Here is a 12240-nt window from a genome sequence, read left to right as displayed (position 1 = left end):
TTAAGCATGAAATCAACCTTCTCAAGCAACTCTAGGCTATCGTCATGAAAAGAACAAGGCATAGAATTTAAACTTTCATTCCGACTATCGGTTCGAGCATGAGATTTTTAAAGATTATCAACAAAACCAATAGAATCTTGAGAATTCACTGTATACCTTAGCCTCAGAGCTTTTTCATACTCAATGGAGTCGTGGTGCTTTGTGCGAGATGTCATCTTGATGCATTCTTCGTGGTCCGTCGTGGTTTGCTTATCACGTCTCCATGTGTTGAATGTTGTGCTCTTGTAATCCGTCGTGGTTTGTTTGCAACATCTTCGTTTGTCGAAGGTCGACCGCTTGTGCCTTCATTTGCCAATGTCATTGGGGTTCTTCCTCTGCTCCAAGCCTCTGAATTTTATCATGTACGCTTGATGAAAACATCGCCCAAGCTCGCCTTCATTGTTATCATCGTCATCTTCTCTATCTTGTTCTCATCACATTTCTCCTGCCTCTTCTTCGTGGAATATCTCCTGTATACTCAACAGAACATATACCACAATATAGATCTATTGAAATGTTTATGAAATTACCTTTCCAACGAGTGGTCATTCGATTTAAACGGAGTCCAAATGAGGGAGTTATGCCCGTTTCACTTTTGGCGCTGCGTGCTGTCCAGAAATTTCCAGAGTGCACAACCTTCAATGTTTTGGCCATACCCGATTGTAGGAATCTCCGATTGACTTGGTTCTTTATTCTTTGGGACGGAAACTTCGTGGAGCTTTTGAATATCTAAAAATATGCTGCTATTTGCTTCTGAGGTTGAGCAGAATATTGATGATAACAATGACTTCTTACGAATCGATCCGAAGATATCGATGATCTTGATCTTGTGGTATTCAGAGTGTCTTGTTGTGCATCCTTGGCTTCAAGGTCATCACCATTGATTCACCAGCGAGTAGCATGGCTCCAATGGTCTGTCTCCATGGTTCTTGCTTTGCCTAAGGTGTCGGGATCGAAGGAGGCTCCCGTGCTTTGTGTCGATGATTAGAGAGGTCTCTTTCTTTGATTGCACTCGACTAGAAGCTTCTTGAGCATCTCATGGAGAAGATGGGTGGCATCATGGTTCCTGTAATCTTATTGCCTCTAGCGTTGGTCAACTTCAAATCATCAAATTTTGTGCACAAGGTTTTCCAAACATCTTGCGATATTGTCATCACTTTCTCCATTGTTTGTTGCTGCCTCTTCTTTATTGAATTCCTTGATCATCCTGCACATAACATGTACTAAAATTCTACTCCATGGAAAGCCTTATGAAATTACCTTTTCAATGAGTGGTCATTGATCCCAAACGGACTCCAGATGAAGAAGTTATGGTTGTTTTACTCCGGCACTACGCTCTGTCCAGAGACATTTCAGAACGCGCAGCGTTGAAAGATTTTACCATAACTCTTCACACCGATCTCCAAAATTCATGATTCTTGATGCGTTGGAAAGTAGACTCGATGGAGCTTCAAAATAGTCTATTATTTTCTCATGGTACTTCTCTGATTTTGGACAAAAAACGTATTACAACAGTAACACTTTGGAGATGATGATGATCCGATCGCACGATTTTCTTCGCGGGCATGCTTCATACCTATTGCTTGAACAAACATTTTTTTCCAAAAACATTAGTCTTTAAAATCAATTGACACGGCCGCGTACCTTATTTATCATCTTTTGCTTTGGGGAGTGGGGACTCGATAGCGGATGCTGGGCCACTAACAAAAGTTAGCACCTACCACTAAAGAGCGGGTCTTCACGTAGCCATCAACTTGCTTGAGTGAGATTGGACTTGTCAAAGTACGGACGTTGAGAACTTCTCAATCACTTTGTGTCTAGGGTTTTACCTGCATTCATGGACACAAACAAGAAACACAGGATATATGCAATAATAAAATTAGGGTTAGTCCAAAAACTAGATAGATCGCCCTAGGGTTCGTGTTGCCGATTCCTGGCGACGGCGCCAGAAAAGCTTGTTGACGCTCCTTAGCGCCCCGATTTGTATACTGCAAGCGCACGGTTCGTGTAGCTTTTCCCTTAGAGTATTCCCCCAAGGTTTATCAATCCGTGGATCGACAAAGAACTACCTAAGGTTTTCCATCTAATCTAATGGATCTATCCTAACATGAAGCATTGATTACATATAAAGGGTAAACCTTTAATAGATATGAGTGATATGTAAAGGTTGATCTCATCCATGAACTTAGGCTTAATCATAGCAAAACCAAAGATATGACTAGGCCTATCGTCATCTAGTTATAGTTCAAGCTAACGAGCGGATAAATCATGCATCTCAATCAAAAACATCTTTAAACTCAAAATCTCCAATCCGATCCCTCGATACTCCACCTACTTAGTGGCAACGGCCTGTCACGACGCCACCCCTTTCAACAAGATACCCTGAAGCAAGTCGAACCCCCTTTGGTAGTTCCGCCATGAACCTCTAGCCACCATGACTACAAGATCATGCTAAGCGATCTATCTCGATAATAGATCTAAGATGAAGCAAACCCAAAGAGAAGAACGAAATCGAAAGAGAGAACATGATCGCTAATAGATTCGGAAGACATGATTATCATTACTCACATAATAGATTTGTTTGGATCATCACCACCATGTGCACACCATCGATGAATCCAACTAGCTCTTGAACTCCGCCATGGCACAACCACGCAGGGAGGCCACGGCGGCTAGGGTCGGCCTAAGCCATCTCCTAGACAACTTCGAAGACTTGCGGAGGCTATCGTCTCCCTCCGGTCTTGGCCCTAGGTTTTCGTCGAGTTCTGGGTGGATGGATGCTTCGAGTTGAATAAGGTGCGAGCTATTTATAAGCCGAGGAAGCCACCGGTCAAAGGGGAGGTCGAACCGACCTAAAAAAGGGCTGGGCCGGCCGGCCCAATGGGTCTAGGCCGGCCGGCCTGGCTCATTCCTTCGCCGTCTCGTGTCCTCCTTTTGCGTGCAGACTCCTCGCATCTTCTAGAGTTTATGTCCTTCACGATTGCACCCCTTTTTACGTCGTTATCTTGAAGATATCTTCGAGGAAAGGATAGAATAGGGAATCCTTCCTTAAATCTTCATTTGCTTTGCTTAATCCCGAAGTATCTTGATCTCATCTTCGTAGGCTTGGTCCTTTGGGCTCTCTTGGAGGATGGATGTGCATGAATGGGCTTCGAATCAACATGGGCTTTGGTCCTTTCTTTGGGCTTTGGCCTTCGTCTTTCTCCGTGTTAGCGCTCGATCACGGGCCTCGTCATTTCATGCTCCAAAATAGGCCAAAAACCTGCAAAAACAAAGTTCCTCCAAAATATATGTGCAAGTGTGAAAATAACCAATAATTAGGCCGGGGTTAGGACGGTTAGTGATTTTTATATTAAATTCATGCCATTATCAAGGATAAACAAGGGATAAAAGGGGTACTTAAGGAGCGCCAACAGGTGTCCGTGCCGTTGAGCACGCGGGCGAGGATCTCGCCGGGGATCTCGGGCGAGCGGGCGCACTGAGGAAGAAGGAAAGAGGTAGGCGATGCTGACATGCGGGACCAGCTTGCCAGAGACCGAGCGGGGACAACGCAGCATCGCGCGCGGGTGTGGGAATGTGGCGCCGGCAAGTGGGGCCCACCTGTCAGTCGCACGAGCACGAACGCGGCTGAACCGGAGTAGGCCGAGGGGCGATCGTGCGGGAAGCGCGGGCGCTGGTGCGTGCGGGACGCGGCCGGGCTGAGCGCGGCGTGAGGCGAGCGGGCCGTTGCGGTGCGGGGGAAACTGGGTCGCGGGTGTGGGCCGCGCGGGAGGGGAAAAGCGGGCCGGCTGGGGAGGTGATCTGGGCTGCTGCGATCCGCGGGCCGAGCGCTGGAAAAGGAGAGGGGTGAACGGGCTGGGCTGAGGTGCTGGGTTGGGTTGGGTGTGGCTAGGTTTTGGGTCCGGTTTGGGTTATCTATTTTCTTTCTCTTTTCTTTTCCTATTTCTATTTCTTTTTCAAACTCAACTATTTGAATTCAAACTCAAATTTGAATTCAAACCCTATGCACTCAACCAAATAAAAAATATGCACCAGCATGAAATGCACAAACATGTTGAACTAAGATAAATTTTATTTCCTTGTGAAATAAATTAAAGTTAAAAGCAATGCCAAACAAATAAAACCTAAGAAACTTTATTAAACCAACTAAATTTATTATTAAATGCTGAAATTTAAATTAGGGTGTTACAGACCCTACCCCCTTATAGGAATCTCGTCCCCGAGATTCAGCTGGACTGGCTAGCAAAGAGATCTGGATAAGTCTTCCTCAGCTCATCTTCTCGCTCCCATGTAGCCTCAGCTTCAGTGTGATGACTCCACTGAACTCTGCACATCTTGATGCGCTTGTTCCATGTAACCCTTTCTGATGTCTCCAGAACCTTCACCGGATGCTCAATATAGGTCAGATCTTCCTGCACATCTAACTCATCCAGTGGTGCCTGCTCCTCAGGTACCCGCAGACATTTCTTCAACCGAGAGATATGGAAGACATCATGAACTCCTGAGAGATCAGTGGGCAACTCTAGGCGATAAGCAACTTCGCTTTTCCTCTCCAGCACCCTGAATGGACCAATGTACCTTGGTGCTAATTTCCCTTTCAGATTAAACCTACGGATTCCACGCATTGGTGACACCTTTAAGTACACATAATCGTTCACCTTGAAGGTCAGGTCCCTCCGTTTGCCATCTGCATAGCTCTTCTGCCTAGTCTGTGCAATTCTCTGATTCTCCCGCACAGCCTGTATCATCTGCTCTGCATCTTCTATAATGTCAAGGCCAAAGAGCTGCGTCTCACCAATCTGATCCCAATAGAGAGGAGTTCTGCACTTTCTGCCATACAATGCCTCAAAGGGGGACTTCTTCAGACTGGCCTGGTAGCTGTTGTTATAGGAGAACTCAGTGTACGACAGACACTTATCCCAACTAGTACCATACTAAATAGCACAAGCTCTCAGCATATCCTCCAACACTTGGTTGGTTCTCTCTGTCTGCCCAACTGTCTGAGGATGATAGGCGGTACTGAAGCGCAGCTTCGTATCCAATGAATCATGGAGCTGCTCCCAGAACCGTGAAGTGATCTGAGATCCTCTGTCAGATATAATCTTCTTGGGCACACCATGCAAACAGACAATCCAAGAGATGTACAACTCTGTAAGTTTAGTGCCGGAGTAAGTAGTGTTCACTGGAATGAAGTGAGCAACCTTCGTCAAATGATCCACTACTACCCATATAGAGTTGTACCCCTGCTGAGTATGAGGTAATCCCACTATGAAATCCATCGTGATCTCCTCCCATTTCCACTCGGGAATCTTCAACGGCTGCAACAAACCGGCTGGCCTCTGATGCTCTGCCTTCACACGCTGACATGTGTGGCAGATGGCCACATACTCGGCGACTGAATGCTTCATCCCGGGCCACCAGAAACGCTCCTTAAGATCATAATACATCTTAGTACTACCTAGATGAATAGAGTAAGCCGTATCATGAGCCTCACTCAGAATCAACTTCCTGAGATCATTCCCCTCTGGCACACAAATCCGGTTCTTGTACCACAAGGTACCCTGATCATCCTCTCTGAAATGAGGAGCCTTGCCTTTCTTGAGCAACTCACGAATCTCCTACAGCTTCTCATCTTCCTTCTGATGCTGCCGGATCTCTGCCTCTAGAGTGGGCTCTGCCTCGAATGGTGCACTCGAAGTATGATGCAAGAAACCCAGAATCAACTGCTCAAACTCCTCACATAACTCCTGAGGCATCGGGAAAGCAACGGCCATGTTGATATAGCTTCTTCTGCTCAGAGCATCTGCCACGACATTGGGCTTACCCGGATGATAGTGAATCTCCAGGTCATAATCCTTGACCAAATCTAACCATCTCCTCTACCTCATGTTCAGCTCATTCTGAGTGAATATATACTTGAGGCTCTTGTGATTAGTATATATATCACACTGCTGCCCATACAAGTAATGCCTCCAAATCTTCAGAGCATGCACAACTGCGGCTAACTCAAGATCATGAGTGGGATAGTTCAGCTCATGCCGACGTAACTGCCGTGAAGCATAAGCAATCACTCTGCCCTCCTGCATCAGAACACAACCAATACCATCCTTCGAAGCATCACAATACACCGTGAACCTCTTGCTCTGGTCTAGCAGAGTAAGGTCTGGCGCCGTAGTCAACCTCTTCTTCAGCTCATCAAAGGCCATCTGACGCTCATCCGTCCATATGAATGCCGCATTCTTCTCTAGCAAGGAAGTCAAAGGCTTCGCGATCTTGGAGAAATTCTCAATGAACCTCCGATAATATCCTGCTAAGCCCAAAAATGGCCGGACTTCCTTCACCATCTGCGGTGTCTCCCACTCGAGCACATCCTTCACCTTGCTCGGATCAACTGCAATGCCTCCCTTGGAGATGATATGACCGAGGAATGGAACCTCGTCAATCAAGAACTCGCACTTGCTGAACTTAGCATACAGCTGATGCTCTCTCAATCTCTGCAGCACGAGCCTCAGATGCTCTTCATGCTCTTCCTCTGTCTTGGAGAAGATCAGAATATCATCAATGAAGATCGCCACGAAGATATCCAGATAATCCATGAAAACCATGTTCATCAAGTGCATGAAGAAAGCCGGGGCATTAGTCAAGCCGAAGGACATGACCGTGTACTCATACAGCCCGTACTTGCAGGTGAATGTCGTCTTCGGAATATCCTCAGGACGGATCCATAGCTGAAAATAACCCGAACGCAGATTAATCTTCGAGAATATACGAGCACCTCGAAGCAGATCAAAGAGATCTTCAATACGGGGCAGAGGATGCTTGTTCTTGATGGTAACTGCGTTCAGCTCCCGATAATCGACACACATTCTCTTCGAGCCATCCTTCTTATCTACTAGCAACAATGGAAAAGCCCAAGGAGAGAAGCTGCGACGGATATAGCCCTTGGCTAGCAACTCATCAATAGTCTTCTTGACTTCCTCATGCTCTATAGGTGCCATGCAGTAGGGCCACTTTGCAATAGGAGTGTGCCAGGCAAGTGATCAATAGAAAACTCGATGTCGCGTTCAGGCGGCATACCTGGCAAATCATCTGGAAAGACATCCGGGAATTTAGACACCACGCGAATACCGTTCGTGGGTCTAGCCTCCATCTGATGAAGAAATCCCGAGGGCTCTGAAGCACTAACTGTCACCTCTTGGCCATCAGATGCTGTCAAGTGAACTGCCCGATGAGCACAATTAATTTTGACTCCCCACTTGGCAAGAGTATCCATTCCCAGAATCACATCAATACCCTTGGTGTCTAGCACCCTCAGATCAGCACTGAATTTTACCCCCCTTATGGCTATACTGACTTGAGGGCTAACAGTATGGGATCTCAACTCCCCTCCCGCTGAAGAGACTAGTAGACACTTCTTTAATGGGGTGGTAAAGAGACTATGCTGCTCAACATATGACTTGGTGATGAATGAATAAGTAGCACCAGTATCGGAAAGCACTGTAGCTGGATGGGAGTTGACCATGAACGTACCAATAACCACGTTAGGAGCCTCGGCCGTCACGTGGTTCACTCTTCCGTGAAGTGGCGCCCTGGGCTGAGCTGGGCGCCCCTGCTGTCCCGCCTGCGCCTTCCAGGGGCAAGAGTTGGCGTAGTGCCCCGGCTGGCTGCAGTGAAAGCACGCGCGAGGAGGTACCTGCTTTCCGGCAGGAGGAGCTGCCTGCCGTGGAGCCTGAGGTGCTGGCCTGCCTGCTGCTGCTGTAGAGGCGGGTACTACTGCAGCCTCTGCTGGTACTGCTGGGGGGGTGGTATTGCTGCTGCTGGTACTGCTGGGGCGGCTGGAGGCGAGGACGAGTGTTGCTGCCGGAAGCAACGGGAACGATCTTCCTCTTCTTGTCCTCCATCTCCAGGTGCTTGCGCTCCGTGTTGAGCGCGCTGTCAACCAGATGGTTGAAGTCGTCGAAGCAGAGGTTGAGCAGCGCGTACTGGAGGTAGTCCTCAAGACCCTCCATGAAGTGCTCCTGCTTCTTGCGGTCATCCGCAACCTCGGCAGGGGCGTAGCGAGCAAGCTGCAGAAAACGATCACGATACTCCGTGACCGTCATAGTCCCCTAAAGTGAAAAAGACAGATATATATATCGAAGGATTAATTCATGACTCAGAAAGATAGAACAAGGGGGTATTAGCTCAAAAGGAAACGCTGAATGATTATATCTGAGATTACCTACTTCAGTGCAAGGAACTCCTTCTGCTTCATCTTCATAACGCCCGCGGGGACGTTGTGGCTGCGGAACTGCTCCCGGAACTGGAGCCAGGTGAGACCCTCACGGTCCTGAACTGGGTGGGACTCCCACCAGTCCAAAGCTACCCCTCGCAGCTGTCCTGCTACCTACAAGACTCGCTCTCGATCATCGCACTGGGCGATGTCCAGCTGGTGCTCCACTACACGGAGCCAGTCGTCTGCCTGAAGTGGGTCAGACGTGTGAGAGAACATCGGCGGGTGACCCCTCAGGAACTCAGCATGCCTGTCGCGGGTCTGCGACGGTGGAGGAGGCGGAGGCTGAGTGTGAGCCCGCTGAAGTGCCTGAACAGTGTTGTTCAGGGTAGCCATCATCTGCATCTTGAGCTGGAAGTATTGCTCCGGGGTCAGAGGTGGAGGCATCGGGATCCCAGTACCCTAGTTGTTCTGCCCCTGGTTGTTCTGCCCCTGCTGGTTAGAACCACGCCTGGTGTTCACCATCTGATTTTGGGCAAAAGATTTCATGAGTAAGGATATTGCAGAAATAAATTCAGGTGGATACGATATTCTCTGCAATAAAGACTTAGACATGATAAAGTAGACAGGATAGAGTGGACGGTTTTACCCCCAACGATCTAACTCGTTTTATTAATTAATTAACTTTAACTTAGGACTGGTTTTCATTAAACAAATTTAACTATTAAACTATGCAATCATTCAAAAATCCAAATCAAACATGTAGCATAATAACAATCATACAAATTTCACATCTTAGTCGAGTTTAACATACGACTCGACTAACCGCAACGCGTCGCAGAACGTTCTATCGCATTATTAAAAAGGGGGTCATCTAGCTTATACCTATGATGGTCAGATGATTTTCTTCAGGCCAGAATCTACGGAAACTATTCTATAGAGAGAAATCAAGGCCCGGGTGAACTCCCTCACGTCGGGCAGGAAGCGTAAAAACATATACGAGAAGCTCTCGGAAGTAGGGCGCCACAGGGACGTTGACTGGGAGACGAATGCCTAGAAGTCCTCGCACTCCTGGTAGCCCCGGGTGAACTCCCTCACGTCGGCAGGAACTGAGCAGCAGTAGAGTATCCCCAAGAGGAAAAAGAGTAGAGTAGGCAAGAGTGAGTACATAACTTGTACTCAACAAGTATAACACAAACTATGAGGCTCTAAGGTTGGCTGACTGACTGCATTAGTTTTTAAGTCTTGGCAAAATTTTATTAAAGCTAATTACTACAAGTTGATGAATTACCATAAACCCAGTTACATAGTAATTAATCAAAATTAATCATGAACCACTGAGAACCAAACCGAAACCACCAAGGTAACCCCACTAATCAAAAGGAGGATCCGGGCCGCTCATGACCGTGAGCACGGCTAGTATACCAGTTTTACACTCTGCAGAGGTGGCACATCTTTACCCACAAGTCGTGAGCTACGCTAGTTGTTCATCACACTTCCTTAGGTGAGATGACTAGCAAACTCACTACGAGGCCGTTATAAAGGATCACGTTGGTAAGGTGTAACCACTAAGGAATCAGGCTCCGCAACGATGGGGCCCACCTCGAGGGGTACGCAGACCAAGCCTCGTAGCGCAGGGACCATTGAAGCTCACCACCCCTCTTGCCCCGTCGGTAAGTTACTCCCGAACCAAAATGACCTAATTAGTAAGCCAAGATCGTCCCATTCCAGTCTTGTGGTTGCGCGGTTGTCCCAGGTTGTCACTGTAATGACGTACGGTCTTTATGGAGAGTAGCTAGCACATAACACAGTGCGAGCCCCCTAAACCAAGTTTCTAGAAAAACCAATTTTAACGAGATGTGAGCCACTCAAACGGGCCACTCCCAGAATTAAGTTGCATATACCATTAATCAAATTAATTAAAAAGGATCAAGTGTGTTATAGCGCGGCACCTAGCACAACTAACCAAAATGCAACCCAAAGGATATATATAAAGGATATAAAGTGGCTAGGAAAGTCCTTATAGGCATGCAGTATTAAAATACAGTATGAAATTGTATTTAAAAGTGATAGGTGGTGTTCAGGTTATACTTTCCTTCCTCGTACTGCTTCTGCTGCTGCTCAAACTGGTCGGAAGATGGCTGCTCCGGGTACTGGTACTGGGGCTCCTCAGATGGATCACCGTCTACTCACAAACACATGGCCAAAAGCAAGGCACACAATAAGCATACAAGCAAACACTAACAAAAGCTAAGAAACAGTACATCAATACATAAAAACAGCACACTAAACTAATCTAAAACTATTCTACTCGTTACAACGATCCCGTGGATATAAAGAACGCCTAAAACGGAGCTAAAACACAAAATCTAGGCTAAAAACAAGGTCCAGGGGCTTAACTGTAAGAAAAACAGAATTTCTGGGGGGTTTTCTACAAAAACCAGGGACCTATACATAATTAAACCTTAGTTCTAGGGTCTAGCATGCAAAAACAGTAGGTCTGGATGGCGGGTTCAAATTCTAAAGAGTTCAGGGGTTAAAACATTAAAAACTGGGCCTATCTATAAATACTTTTGAACTGGACGGAGCTCGGGTTGAATCAAGAAAAACCCAGGGGCTCTTTAGAAAGAAAGCTAGGCCGAACCGGTATCCACGGATCTCGGCCGTTGGATCGCGATCGCGCGGTCCAAAACGAAGGGGTACGCCGTTCTAATCTGGGCCGCTGATTCCGGATCTGGCGGCCAAGATGGACGGGGGCGTGGGCGGCGGCGCAGGTCGCCGGGCTGGCGCTCCCGCGGCGGGGCTTCATCGGAGAACACCGCTAACGGTGTTCCCGGGTCTAATTCGACTCGGATTTGGGTCCTAGAGCACGAGCACAGCACGGGTAAGGCACAGGTGGGCTCGGACAGGCGGTGCGGGGCTCGGAATGGGCTTCTTGACGGCGAGGGCGGCTCGGCGGCGACAGAGCTCGCTGGAGCGCGGTGCCTGGGCACCTAGGGTGCACCAGGGTCTACGACATCTAGAGCAAAGAGGGCCGGGAGGACTCGGGGCGCTTACCCAGGGCTTGGGTCGGCCGGAGCTGCAACGGAGCGACGTCGGCGGCGAGTCCGGCGGCGGGTCGGCGCGGAGCTCGGTGACGGGGTCGATGTGGGGGTGCTCCGGGCTCCTGGGCTCCATGGGTCGACGAGTGGAGTCCCTGTGAAGCTAGAGGAGTGGTCAGCTTGGCAGGAGCGGCATCGGCGGCGTGGGATTATAGCGGCGGACGAGCTCACCGGCGGCAGGTCTCGGGCTGAAATCCGACGAGGGTAAGGCTCGGGCCGCGGAAACACAAGCTCGTCAAGTCTCGTGGGCACTGGGCGGAGCTTCTGCGGTGTTCTGGTGGGTTGTGGTGCAGCGGGGCGGTGGTTTCATAGCAGAGCAGAGGTGCTGCGCGGCAGAGCAAGGCGGGCGGCGCGAGCTAGGGTTTGGGGGCGGCGGCTGTGATGGGGATGAGGCGCAGAGGGCCGCGGGGTGCGATATAAAGTAGGCCGGCGGGATCTGGGCATCCGGGCCGTTGAGCACGCGGGCGAGGATCTCGCCGGGGATCTCGGGCGAGCGGGCGCGCTGAGGAAGAAGAAGGAAAGAGGCAGGCGACGCTGACATGCGGGACCCGCTTGCCAGAGACCGAGCGGGGACAACGCAGCATCGCGCGCGGGCGTGGGAGAGTGGCGCCAGCAAGCGGGGCCCACCTGTCAGCCGCGCGGGCACGAACGTGGCTGAACCGGAGTAGGCCGAGGGGCGATCGTGCGGGAAGCGCGTGCGCTGGCGTGTGCGGGACGCTGCCGGGCTGAGCGCGGCGTGAGGCGAGCGGGCCATTGCGGTGCGGGGGAAGCTGGGCCGCGGGTGTGGGCCGCGCGGGGGGGGGGGGGGGGAAAGCGGGCCGGCTGGGGAGGTGATCTGGGCTGCTGCGATCCGCGGGCCGAGCGCTGGGAAAAGGAGAGGGGTGAGCG

The sequence above is a fragment of the Panicum virgatum genome, chromosome 1N (genome assembly GCF_016808335.1).
Source record: "Panicum virgatum strain AP13 chromosome 1N, P.virgatum_v5, whole genome shotgun sequence".
In the NCBI taxonomy this organism is placed as follows: Eukaryota; Viridiplantae; Streptophyta; class Magnoliopsida; order Poales; family Poaceae; genus Panicum; species Panicum virgatum.
The sequence above is the reverse complement of the archived record's forward strand: the minus strand, read 5'-3'. Positions refer to the sequence as shown.